Below are 12,819 nucleotides of genomic sequence, written 5' to 3'. Positions count from 1 at the left end.
TTCCTCTCTCTGGTCAGGACTCCCTCCTTCTTCAGTACCCATGGCTGTTTTCTCCCCCAAATCAACTCTCTGCAGCTCCTACCTTCCATTAGGTGGTTGGGTTTCTATGTGTAGATGTGCAGCTTTGTTCTTTCAGTCCTCATATCAATTTCCTTGGTGTTCACAATGATTTGATATTTATGTAGCTATGTTGAGGGAGAAGGCAAATTTAGGTCACCCTACTTCTCCACCATGTTAATGGCTTTCCTTTTTTCTTTCTTTCTTTTTCTTCTTTACTTTCTTCTTCTTTTGTTCTACTCTGAGTGGCTTTTACAGTCCTAAATTCTAGATTTCTGAGATCTGTAGAGACTCTTGGGGCAGATACAGCCTCAGTTTCAATTGAGAACTCTGGTTTTCTAACTTCTTTGATTTTGGAGTCTGAGTATTTTCCATTAATTTCATGTGAATTTAGGTGTGCATCTGAAATGTTGTATTTTACAGAATATTTCTGAAAATTTTATGGAGAGAAGACTATTTTTTTTAATCTTACATAGTACTGGAGGAAAAAAACCCTCTCTTTTGAAGTTCCAGAATGTGGGCTTTATACCTAACACCTATTTATGAGAATGAAATGAAGGCATTTTCACTCTAACTCAAATATTAGTAATATCAAAACAATAACAACAAAAAGTACAAAACTTTCAAACTTATAGATTCCCCCCCTTAAATAATTAACTTAACCTTCATTATATTTGCTTTATTATCTATTTTTATCTCTCTGCAATCAAGAATAACATCATACTATAAATTTACTTTCTGATCAAATAATCTTCTATTCCAATAATTTACTTAAATATTCTGTCAATGATTGATTCCATAATTGCTGTTATCTGCTTGGTGTACTTCCAAAGTCATTTTACTCTTACATCCATCAAGATATATAATACACAGTTCTACTTTGAGTCACATCCTGAGAATCAATTAATGAAATACCTCATTAGTGGGGTGCCTGGATGACTCAGTGGGTTAAGCGTCTGGCTCTTGATTTTGGCTCAGGTCATGCATGATTTCATGTTTCGTGAGTTTAAGCCCCTCATTGGGCTCTGGGCTGACAGTGAGGAGCCTGCTTGGGATTCTCTCTCTCTCCCTTTCTATCTCTTCCTCCGCCATCTGTGCTCTCCCTCTCTCTCCCTCTCTCTCCCTCAAAATAAATAAACTTTAAAAAAATCATTAAAAAAAAAAACAAATGCCTCATAAGATTCTCATACCTAATGCCTAATAAACTAATAAAATTAGGACAGGCAATGTTACAAATGATAGGGATTAAATTTATTTCTTATGCTTAATTTTTTTTACCTCAAGTGCAACTGTTGTTTATGTCTTTGTTTTTAGAAAATCTAATGACAAAGTCCTTGAAATGAAACTTGAAATCTTAAGGCATGACAAGATTTTATTGGATACAATGATCCTTTCTGTCCCTTAACCTACTTACCAGATTATAAAGCTTCATGGATGTTTGACTATCAACTGATCCACTAGAATTGTTTATATAAGAAATCTAAAGGTACACTGATCTACAGGTGTATTATTGATTCAAATGGCAACTTATCTTATTGGATAAGAAAACAACATCAGGTTTAGTTAGTGGAAAAGTCAAGTAAATGAAATCACAGAAAGTAGTACGTGTCACCAAATATTATGGAGAAAAGGTAAAATTAATAGAGTGGTAATAAAAAGTTTGAATTCTTGCACTTGAAATGAGGGGGGAAAAAGCACAGTTTGGACAAGTAAAGGTTTTAGTTACTGCTAAACTAAGTAGCTATGACTTTTGGTTACTCAGCAATCAGACTACTCACTATTTACAGGATATCATAATGAGACAACTCACATATAACAAGAATATGGTTGCTTCCACCACTTAGGGCAAACATTGGCAAAGCATGGCCCACAGAACAAATTCAGCCCATTGCCTATTTTTGTAAATAAATGTTTCTTGGAACATAGCTACTCTCCTTCACTTATGCATTGTCTTTTGAGACATTCATACTGAAAATGGCAGAGTTGAAAACTTGGGACAGAGACCATCTGGCTTGAAAAGTGTAAAGCAGTTACTAGTTAGCCTTTTACACAAAAAGTTTCCCAATTCCTGGCTTTAAAGAATGTCTGTGGAAGTCTGGGATATTTTTTTATTTCAGGCAAAGACAAGTTATATATGAGTTAAACTGTAGTGGTTTGATTTAAAGATGATTAACCATTAATATTTCTTTATGTTATTGTTGATAATCAACACTCATTTGTGTGTTCTATACATCATCATTGTCATGAGGGAAGCTGACACTTTCCTAGGTTGGGGAACACAAGGGGAGAACTATAAGGGAGTTGTGAAATTCTTCCTTGATTGCTAATGTCATAAACTAGTTTCAAGTTCTATGACCCTGGCCAATGATTAAACTGACTCTCTCCTGGAATATTTGTTCTTCCGAAATCTGCCTTTGCTGGGACCCCTTTACTTGCATTTCCCTTGACACAAATGATGTAGTATCAGCTCAATTTTTAGTGCTCCTTTAGTCAGTAGATATCTAGCAATATTAATTTTCTTCCTCTTTGTACAAGATCAAGAATAATCCATGCTGCTGCACTCATTTATACAGATACAAATGGTCCCTGCATTCTTTTCTATAATCAGATAATACTTCAGTAGCAGCTTCTACTTACCTCCTGCCATCAACTCAGCCATCTCTGACTTGTAAGATTTTCCAAATGGGATTCAGGCTCAGGAGACAAATGTTTTCTTGGTTAATCCTGTAGAAACCATTCTTTCCTCCTAGGCTTTTGGTGATGGATCAATATCCCTAGCCCTTTACCTTCCAGGAGTAGAGCTCATAGCATAGCTTGCAAGAAGGAAATCCATCTGGAAACGACCCTCTTACTCCCAGTTATTTAATAACCTTGGCATATATGAGAAGTTGAAAGTATATAGTTAGTTCTTGGAAGGCAACTTTGAAATTTATGCTAAAAGATATATCTCTGTTACCTGATAGCTATCAAACCATGGTGGCTCAGACAAACTAGATGAGTCCCGTTTATACACATCTTACTGACTTAACTGTATGACAAGGCATTGGTCAATCCAGACCTCCAATTGATTGCCATGGTTGCTGAAGATTTTATAAGTTAGGCACTGCCTTCATCATGGCTATGTTCTTTGAAAGTGCATATCGGGGCGCCTGGGTGGCGCAGTCGGTTAAGCGTCCGACTTCAGCCAGGTCACGATCTCGCGGTCCGTGAGTTCGAGCCCCGCGTCAGGCTCTGGGCTGATGGCTCAGAGCCTGGAGCCTGTTTCTGATTCTGTGTCTCCCTCTCTCTCTGCCCCTCCCCCGTTCATGCTCTGTCTCTCTCTGTCCCAAAAATAAATAAACGTTGAAAAAAAAAAAAAAAAAGAAAGTACATATCAAAATACCCATGATATAATATAATAGGATTTAATGAGATAACATGCATGAAAGCTACTTCTACAATGCCTGGCACAGAAAAGAGATTTAATAAACACATGTTCCTAATGATTAGCATACCAAGCCCTTTTATCAGAAGTGTCAAACACGCAACTTGTGAGCTGAATTCCCTGTATGATGATAACTAGTTAGAACTTGGTACCAGAAGCCCACCTATGACAAGGCCTTTATTCTCCAGGTCACCAAAGTTTCCATCAACATGCCTCACACATTTTCCTTATCTGACAAGTCCAGGCATGAATTTACATTTGAAAACTTTGGCTTATAAAGTAAGGTCCAAAATTCCTTTTCTCTCTGTCCATTAATCAAATCATCTTAGCAACCTGTTTGTATGTACGTCTCAGATCCCTAAAATCCCCAACCACAACCTGTTGCTAACTACCTTTGACCTCATTTCTTACCTCTTCTCTATCTTTCACTCTGTTCTGGTCACATGGGCCTCTGTTATTCCTAGAATATAAAAAGTTTAAACCATTTCAGGACTTCTCAATTGCTAGGTTCTCTGAATAGAACATATTTTTCCCATATACCTGCCTCGTTCGTCCCAACACTTCTTTAGGTTCATGCTTGAAGCAGAAGTATCACCTTCACAGAGAGGCTTCCCTCACCACACTGTCTAAAATAATTTCTCTACTATTCTCTACTCAAAACCCTGCTTAACTTTTCTTCATAGTGGTTTTTATAAAGGTGATATATAATATAGTATATGTTAATGTTCATTTATTTAATTACTGTTGTCTATGGCCCTTAATAGGATGCAAGGTCTACAAACAGGCTGCTGTGCTACGGCCAGGACCAATGCAAAGAACCCAATAAATAGTATATATTTGTTGTTGCTGTTTACTGAGATACATTATATTTATTTTAGGTGTACAACACAATGATTTCCTACACGTATGTATTGCAAAATGATTACCACAGTAAGTTTAGTTAACATCCATCACCACAGATAGTTATAATTTTCTTATCTTGTGATGAGAACTTACTCTATTAGCAATATTCAAATATATAAAGCAGTATTAACTGTAGCCATTATTCTGTACATTATATCCCTAGGACTTACTTATTTTATAATTGAGCATTTGTACTCATCTTGTGATAAGAACTTACTCTATTAGCAATATTCAGATATATAAAGCAGTATTAACTGTAGCCATTATGCTGTACATTATATCCCTAGGACTTACTTATTTTATAATTGAGCATTTGTACCTCCTTTACCCATTTCACACATACCCACCCTTCACCTCTGATAACCAGCAATCTTTTTTTTCTTTTTTCTTTTTTTTAGATTTCACATATAAGGGAGATAATATGGTCTTCCTATCTGACTTATTTCACTTACTATAATGCCCTCAAGATCCACCTAAGTTGTCACAAAAGGCAGGGTTTCTTTCTTTTTTATGGTTGAATAATATTTGTGTGTGTGTGTATGTATGTGTGTGGGGGGGCATGTTTTATTTATCCATTCATTTGCCAATGGACACTTAGGTTTTAGTATTTGCTGAATATTCGGAATTAGGGGTGACTGGGTGGCTCAGTCATTTAAGAATCCAACTTCAGCTCAGGTCATGATCTCATGATTCATGAGTTCAAGTCCCAGGTCAGGCTCTGTGCTGACAGCTCGGAGCCTGGAGCCTGTTTCGGATTCTGTGTCTTCCTCCCTCTCTGCTCCTCCCCACTCGCACTCTGTTTCTCTCTCTCTCTCTTTCTCTCTCTCTCTCTCTCTCTCTCTCCCTCCCTCCCTCTCAAAAATAAACAGAATTAGGAACATTTTAGTGAATAATGCAGAGCCAATATTAGAGTACGTGGTGGTTGTGATGGGCTGGCAGTAGTGGGGATGGTGATTCACCAGTCTAGTCAAGTCATATGAATTTTAAAAAATTAGCCTTTGACTCACTTCCCTCCTTAAATTTTAAGAAGGTCTAAAGTAAGGCAAAGATGAACTTTTGACTTCTGTCTTTTGACTTCTGACTTTAATTTTATGTGTCAGCTTGGATGGACCTTGATGCTCCAATGAGTGGTAAAACATTCTGAACGTTTCTGGGAGGATGGTTTTTGGTAGAGATTAACATTTAAATATGAGTAAAGAAGCTTTCCCTCTGTAAGGTGGAAGACTGTAATAGAACATAGAAGAAGAAATTTTGCCAGCAGACTGCCTTGGACTTGAACTGCAAAATGGATTTTCCCTGAGTCTTCAGCTTACGTGAACTTCCTATAGATTTCTGACCTGTCAGTCTCCTTAATCGCACAAACCAATGCCTTAAAATCAATCCATCAAATCCATCAATCTCTCTCTCTCTCTCTCTCTCTCTGCACACACACACACACACACACACACACACACACATACACATCTGTTGGTTCTGTTTCTCTGGAGAACTCTGACCAACATAGCTTCCAAAGTAGAGTTATCACCTTAAATATATAAAACTAACATTTAAGCCCCAAACCTCATATAGTTATGTTCTGTGGCTCATACAAGACTTAACTATTTTTGAAGTTGGCCTGAAGATAACAAAACAAATTAAAAGGGAACAAAATAAAGGATTAAGACATGTTAATAAAAATAATTGGATCCATCCATACAGACTAAAAGTCTATACATTGAAACTCTGACTTGTCACATGTTAAGCCTTTTTTTTGTTCTAAAGTATTTATTTCTCAATACTATAATATCAGCTGCACTTTTGTATTACATTATATATTATATAATATATATAATGGTGGTCTAAGAATCTGGTCCTCAGATTGCCTAGACAGTTTGCTATGCAAAAGAAGAGAAACAAGAGAGGAAAAGGCCTCCTCCAAGTGTAGATAAATTAGCCTTGGCGCTTCAGGAACAGCATCAGCAAAGATCCAGGTAATGAACAAGATACAGAGTCACAGAAGCACTTGAAAGCAAGATGGCAGCACCTAAAGAATGAATGTTGGATTAACTTATCCATCTCTTTACATTCTCAGAGAAGGCAGAGGTAGAATAGTACAAGGATGACATCTGCCTCCAAACATCTAGACTTTACCCAGTGCTCCTCATCCCATGAAGACTAGCAGTAGAGCTGAGCAAAAGGGAAAGCTGCAATGGGGTGACCTCATCCCATAACTGTGACCCATTTGATGTCTCAAATTCTCATCAGTTTCATTGAACGCTTTCTCTTCTCTTGAGGATGATCTAGGAAAAGGAATAGTACCGTCTTCACAGAACATACATGGGTGAAAATACAGAGAGAAAAGCAATGAGCAAGTACTAAAACATGGAAATTCTCTATATTTACAAGGAATGACGAGGAAAAAAAGATACTAAATTATCAGGGAGGTAAGAGATGAATCTTGGAATATTGTACTTTGATGCTAGAGAGAGTTTAATGAAGAGGAAGTGATTAATAGCCAGAAATGTTAGTGAAAGGTTGAAGATAATGAGAAAAGGTTATTGAGTAAGTGACTGCATGTGTAAATTCTATGACCCATGGAAGGTAATAACCTTTATTTAGTTTCTGAGACCACCAGGTAAATTCTAAATAATTCTATAACATGCAATACCTGGCATGGCATTTATTTATAGGAATCAAATTTTAAAAATAAACTTGCATTCAGCAAACCTGCCCATGAGGAAAAAAAAAATGATTGTGCTAGCAAAAAGTTAGGGTTGAGGTTTTTAAGAATCACATTTATATTCTGACATCCCATAAAATTTTTTATTACTTTATATTAATGATATTCTTGATCTTGCTTCCTCTTTCCCAGAAATTCATCGTTTGTCCCAAATATAGTCACATATAGGTTAAGATGAGGCTGCTTTATTTCAGAAAGTTTTACCTGAACTTCTGCACTTGTACAACATACTGGTCTTAAATTAACTATTTTTGGATTCAGAATTCAGCAATATTCTTGACACATAATAAGTATAAAGATTTATTGAATAAATAAAAAAATGAATGATGATCAAGTCGTTGGTAAAATAAACATGAAACATGCTACCATTGTTATATTTTGACTCCAGTTTGGGGCAGCAAATTTTTAGAAGTGGAATTCACGGTTCAGAATATATATTTAAAATATATATTTCTGGGGGCGCCTGGGTGGCGCAGTCGGTTAAGCGTCCGACTTCAGCCAGGTCACGATCTCGCGGTCCGTAAGTTCGAGCCCCACGTCAGGCTCTGGGCTGATGGCTCAGAGCCTGGAGCCTGTTTCCGATTCTGTGTCTCCCTTTCTCTCTGCCCCTCGCCTGTTCATGCTCTGTCTCTCTCTCTGTCCCAAAAATAAATAAACATTGAAAACAAAATTTTTTTAAATAAAATATATGTTTCTGTATTTAAATATATATATATATTTATGTATTTAAATATATATTTATGTATTTAAATCTATATATATTTATGTATTTAAATATATATTTATGTATTTAAATATATATTTATGTATTTAAATCTATATATATTTATGTATTTAAATATATATGTATTTAAATCTATATATATTTATGTATTTAAATATATATTTATGTATTTAAATCTATATATATTTATGTATTTAAATATATATTTATATATTTATATAAAAGCCCAAGCCCAGGTGGCTCAGTTGATTAAGCATCTGACTCTTAGTTTGGGCTCAGGTCATGATTTCACATTTCATCGATTTGAGCCCCACATCAGTCTCTGTACTGACAACATAGAGCCTGCTTGGGATTCTCTCTACCTCTCAGCCCCTCCCCTTCTTGTGCTCTCTATCTCAAAATAAGTAAACAAACTTAAAAATAAAAGTAGTGCAAAATATGAGTTGAGAGTGATACAGGATGAAAATAAATAGGAGTATGGCCAGAGAAGACATCCTGAGGGAAGCCAGTTTCTAAGCTAATCTTAGAGAATTCAACAGGCATGGAATGGAAGTATATGCACGAGTGTATTTGGAATATGCACATGGAGAATAAAGAGAACATTCAAGGCTGGAAAAGAATGAGGAGAAAAAAAAAAAGCTAGTTTCTGGAAAAAACTATGCAAAGGAAAGCAAGCCAATATATTTGAATGGACTGGAGAGGGCTTGTTTGCTGGTACAATAGAGGCAAGAATCAGTTGGAGAGAGCCACTGGGGATGCCAGGGCGAAGAGTTTGGACTTAAGATGGTAGAAACCAGGGTGCTCTTCCATAAGGGTCCTTGAGTAGGGATGACATGATGAAAATGGTGCTTGAGAAAGATTATTCTCGAAGCAGGGGGTCAATAGCCTAATGCTATGAAGGGAATTTTCACCTAACACATTCACCAAAACATTCCACTTTGCCACCGTAACAGGCCTCAGTGATCACAAGAGATTATTTTTGAAAGGCCCTGCACTTTTGGTGGCATATTTCATTCATGCTCTCTGCCAAGGGATTTCTTGTCCCTTTCTCTTCTCTTATCTTTGTACTTTAACAAATGCTCTGCCACTGGCGAAGATAGGAACCACAATCGTTTGTTTTCTGCTGCCTGTGGCAGATTGATGAAAACAGTTGCATTTTTAAGCTACTTCTCTGTGTTTCCTTGACGGGGACTTCAGCTGTGACAGGGGCATTAACCTTAGGGGTGAGGAAACAATCCTTACTTCATGCTCTCTCAGTTTAGAGCTTCTCCTCAGCAGGGAAAAAGCAAATCACGTACGTTATTTGAAGCAATTTTGTGATTTATCCACCGGGTACTGACCTACAATCAAGTGAACTTTGCTTAAAACCTTCGAATGGATTTTTAACTGCCGCTGTGGAGCAAAGGGAGACACGTTCATGCAGCCACCAAAAGCAAACTTCTCTAAAAAAATGGCTGAAAAGCCAAGGAACATGCTACATCTTTAAGCTTACATTGGCTTGTACCCAGTTTCAAAAATAGAGCAAAATCTCATTTTATTTCTCAAAAATAAGTGCCAGTTGTGTAAGCATAACAAATATAATGATGTGGAATCCTTGAATTCTGTTTTCTCAAAATTGATGTTGCAAACTTAAACACCATTGTGATTTGATACATGGAAACTGAAAATTAACTGACATGAAGTTATTTTCCATGCCTGCCCAAAAGAATCTCACTAGAGAATTTGAACTGGAGATGGTTTAAGAAATGCACATCTTGATTATAGATTAAATTAGCAGATTAGGGTTCACACACTATATAGTTCCACTTCACTGACAATTTACTTGGCTGAAAATTGATGAATCAAATTGATAAATCTAATGACTAATCAAATTTTTAGTAATAAATTTTAAATGAGAATAAGTTGCTCCCTAACCTGCTCTTCAAAGCAATGGTTTACCACCTTCTGGGATTGTACAAATCTTACACTCTGATCTCCTGTCAATCTTTATCTCCTTCGCCAAAAATAAAATTAACTGAATTAAATACAATTTCATTTTGAATTGAAGATTTTTTTTTCCTGCCTTGAGGGTGGAAACCTTTAAGGATGTCATATTACAGGCCCTGAATATCAGGGCCACTGAGAAGTGGCATAGCTATTTCACAGCAAGATGTTTCTGGGCAATGTGTCAGAGGCTGTCAGTTTCAGAGGTGCCATGTGATCAGACAATGGATAGAGCGGGAAACAGCAAGGACAGTGAGAAGTGACAGCCTTGTAATCCAGAATGTGATTGCTTTTCCACATCGTCCATGGTAAATTTTATGATCACCTGAGTGGCTAAAGTGCCACGTATATGAGGACTTAACAAGAGCCTAGAGAGTATGTGCAAGAAATATCTCATTCTTAACAGCCAAAAGGAATTGCTCTTGTCCAGGATTTCTGGTCACAGGGTTAGGGCATAAGCACTGGCCTAAAACCTTGGAAATATTGATAGGTAACAATTATTTAGTGCTCACTATCTGCCAAATATTGTGTTAATGGCTCCATAGGATTATAATTCAATTCTTATAAGCAACCTTTGAGGTAGATATTTTACCAGCATCAGTGTTTTTAGATAGGGAAATTGGGGTAGGGAAAAACTAAGTAACTTGTTCTAAGAGCACAGAACTATTAAGGGATGGAGAAGAACGTAAACCTACATATTATAAAACTAACACGCAAACATTAAAAAGAATTATATACATGCATGTGCTTATGTGTGTATATGTGAGTCAAAACAGGACAGTGTTTAAAATGTATTTTGAAGGGAAAGAATAAGACAGTATGATAGCACTTATCTACTATATATATTTAAATGCACAGAAAGACATATATTATTTTGTGAAGTAGCAAAAATTTTGGCTGCATTATTTTCTGCCATTGGATAGAAAGTAGAACTTTAAGTGATCAAGTGGTAAAATCAGCTGAGGAACAAGTTTCGAAGATGCAGCCTGGTTTCTCCTTCCTGCTTATGGCCAATGTGGTAGAAAAGAAATAAGTTAAAAGAGGAAGTGTTAAGCAAAATGGAACGAGAACTTGATGACTTGGAAGATTCTCAGCCTATCCAGATAGTGGGCTCTGAAATTGGGCCCCAGTGGCTGTACAAACTTTTGCTGTAGAGATTAGACATGCAACTCATATATCCAATCAACCACTTAATCAGAAATACTGCCAGCTTGGATGGAAGGGGACAGAGATGGGATGAAATAAAGAAGGCTGCCAGAATTCCGGGACCCTACAGGCAGGAAATGGGCCAACAGAGCTACTTGGCTATGGACATGTGTTATCCTTTGACAAAAAGAAATAATAATTTCTAGGGTGACTCAGAGGCCCACAGGGCTGCTGCTGCCAACATAGGCCCAGAGGGTGAAGGTCCCAGGTAATAGGCCACCTCCTTTATTACAGAGGATAGAGTTGGCACCAAAAGCTGAGAGGAAAGGGCTACCTCTCAAAACTCAATGGAAAAATAGGCATGATGTTTGAATAGAGACACCACCTAAGAAGACATTTGCATGGCCAATATGAACATGGAAAGATACCCAAAATTATTAGTTATTAAGGAAATGCAAATCTAACCAAAGTGAAATACCACTACAAACTTACTGGCATGGCTGAAACTAAAAAGAATGGTTACACCAAAAGTTGGTGAGGATGTGAGTAAACTGGAAACTCATAACCTGCTCGTGAGAATATAAAATGCTACAATTATGTACATTGAAAAGCCATTTGGCAATTTTCATTTAAAAAGTTATACATAACACCTAGCATATGATCCAGACCTTCTACTTCTAGGTATTTCCTCAGGAGAAAAAAAGCATAAATCTGCATGAGGACTTTTACGTGAATGTTGATAGCAGTTTATTGTAATAACCCAGAATGGGAAACAACCCAGATGTCCACTAATAGGTGAAAAAATAAGTAAACTGTGGTATATCCACACCAATACTCTTTAGCAACAACAAAAAAAGTAATGATGCCTACTAAAATATGGATGAATCTCAGATTATGCTAAGTGAAAGAAAGCAGACAAAAAATACACATCTGTATAATTCTATTTATGTAAAATGAAAGCTACAAAGATAGCAGATGAGTGGCTACTGGGAGATCGGCAGCAGTGGGTAGGGATTATAAATGAGCAAGAGAAAATTTTTGAGGCTAATGGATTTATCTGTTGTTTTAATTATAGTGATAGTTTCATGCATACATATTATGTCAACATTAATCAATCCATACACTTCAAATATATGTGGTGTATATCAGTTATATCTCAATCAACTAATCAAAAATATATCAGGATAATTTCCCCATCTTATTCTTTTCCCAAATATCTTGCATAACATATTACTATATGCTAATTTGATTATGATCGAATCATATTTGATTTGGGTAAATCACAATTTACATAACCATCCTCTAGTTATTTCAAAATATTTTTAGTTTGTATTTTATCTTATTTATTAAAATAATGAGCAACAAAGAATACAAAGGAGGTTGCTTTTCATAGAGAACCTAGCAGATATTTTACAATAGACATAGAAAAAATAGCTGTGCATTTTTGAGTAGAGTCCCTTCTTTTTACTCAATAATGTTTTTGTTTTTATGTTTATTAGTGCTAGTTGAAAGTAAAGCATATTGAGATAGACTTTTGAGAAATACTAGTCAAGTAGTTACATGTGATGGAGATGGCTAACACAAACTGAGGTCTAAGTTCTAGTTTCTTCCTTGGCATACTTTAAAACTATTTCTAACTGTTCTTGAAATTTTATATGAGGGCACATGATTTGGTTTTGTGGCCAATGGTTTGCCACAGGTAAAAGCAATGTACGCCATCTTCGGGCCTGGAGCACAGACATCTCCTAAGTTGACCTCCGTGCTGGTCAGCTGGTCAGCTGGTCAGTTGCCTGCATATAATGTACCTACTGGAGGACTCAAAAGCCTCCACGGATGATATGGACAGAGACACAAAGCGCCCAG

At 36.5% G+C, this 12,819-nt stretch overlaps 1 long non-coding RNA gene across 1 annotated transcript in view; it reads right to left on the bottom strand.

Moving 5' to 3' along the window:
- The window catches only part of LOC123386655, a 41,972-nt gene that overhangs the window by 15,017 nt on the left and 14,136 nt on the right, over nt 1-12,819 (bottom strand). The window contains exons 2-3 of the long non-coding RNA XR_006600891.1: nt 3,893-3,941; nt 2,695-2,927 (exon numbers count right to left, since the gene is read on the bottom strand). This is a non-coding gene — a long non-coding RNA (uncharacterized LOC123386655). The remainder of the gene's footprint in view (nt 1-2,694; nt 2,928-3,892; nt 3,942-12,819) is intronic.

Source organism: Felis catus, chromosome B4 (assembly GCF_018350175.1).
Source record: "Felis catus isolate Fca126 chromosome B4, F.catus_Fca126_mat1.0, whole genome shotgun sequence".
Taxonomy (NCBI): Eukaryota; Metazoa; Chordata; class Mammalia; order Carnivora; family Felidae; genus Felis; species Felis catus.
The sequence above is the reverse complement of the archived record's forward strand: the minus strand, read 5'-3'. Positions and strand labels throughout refer to the sequence as shown.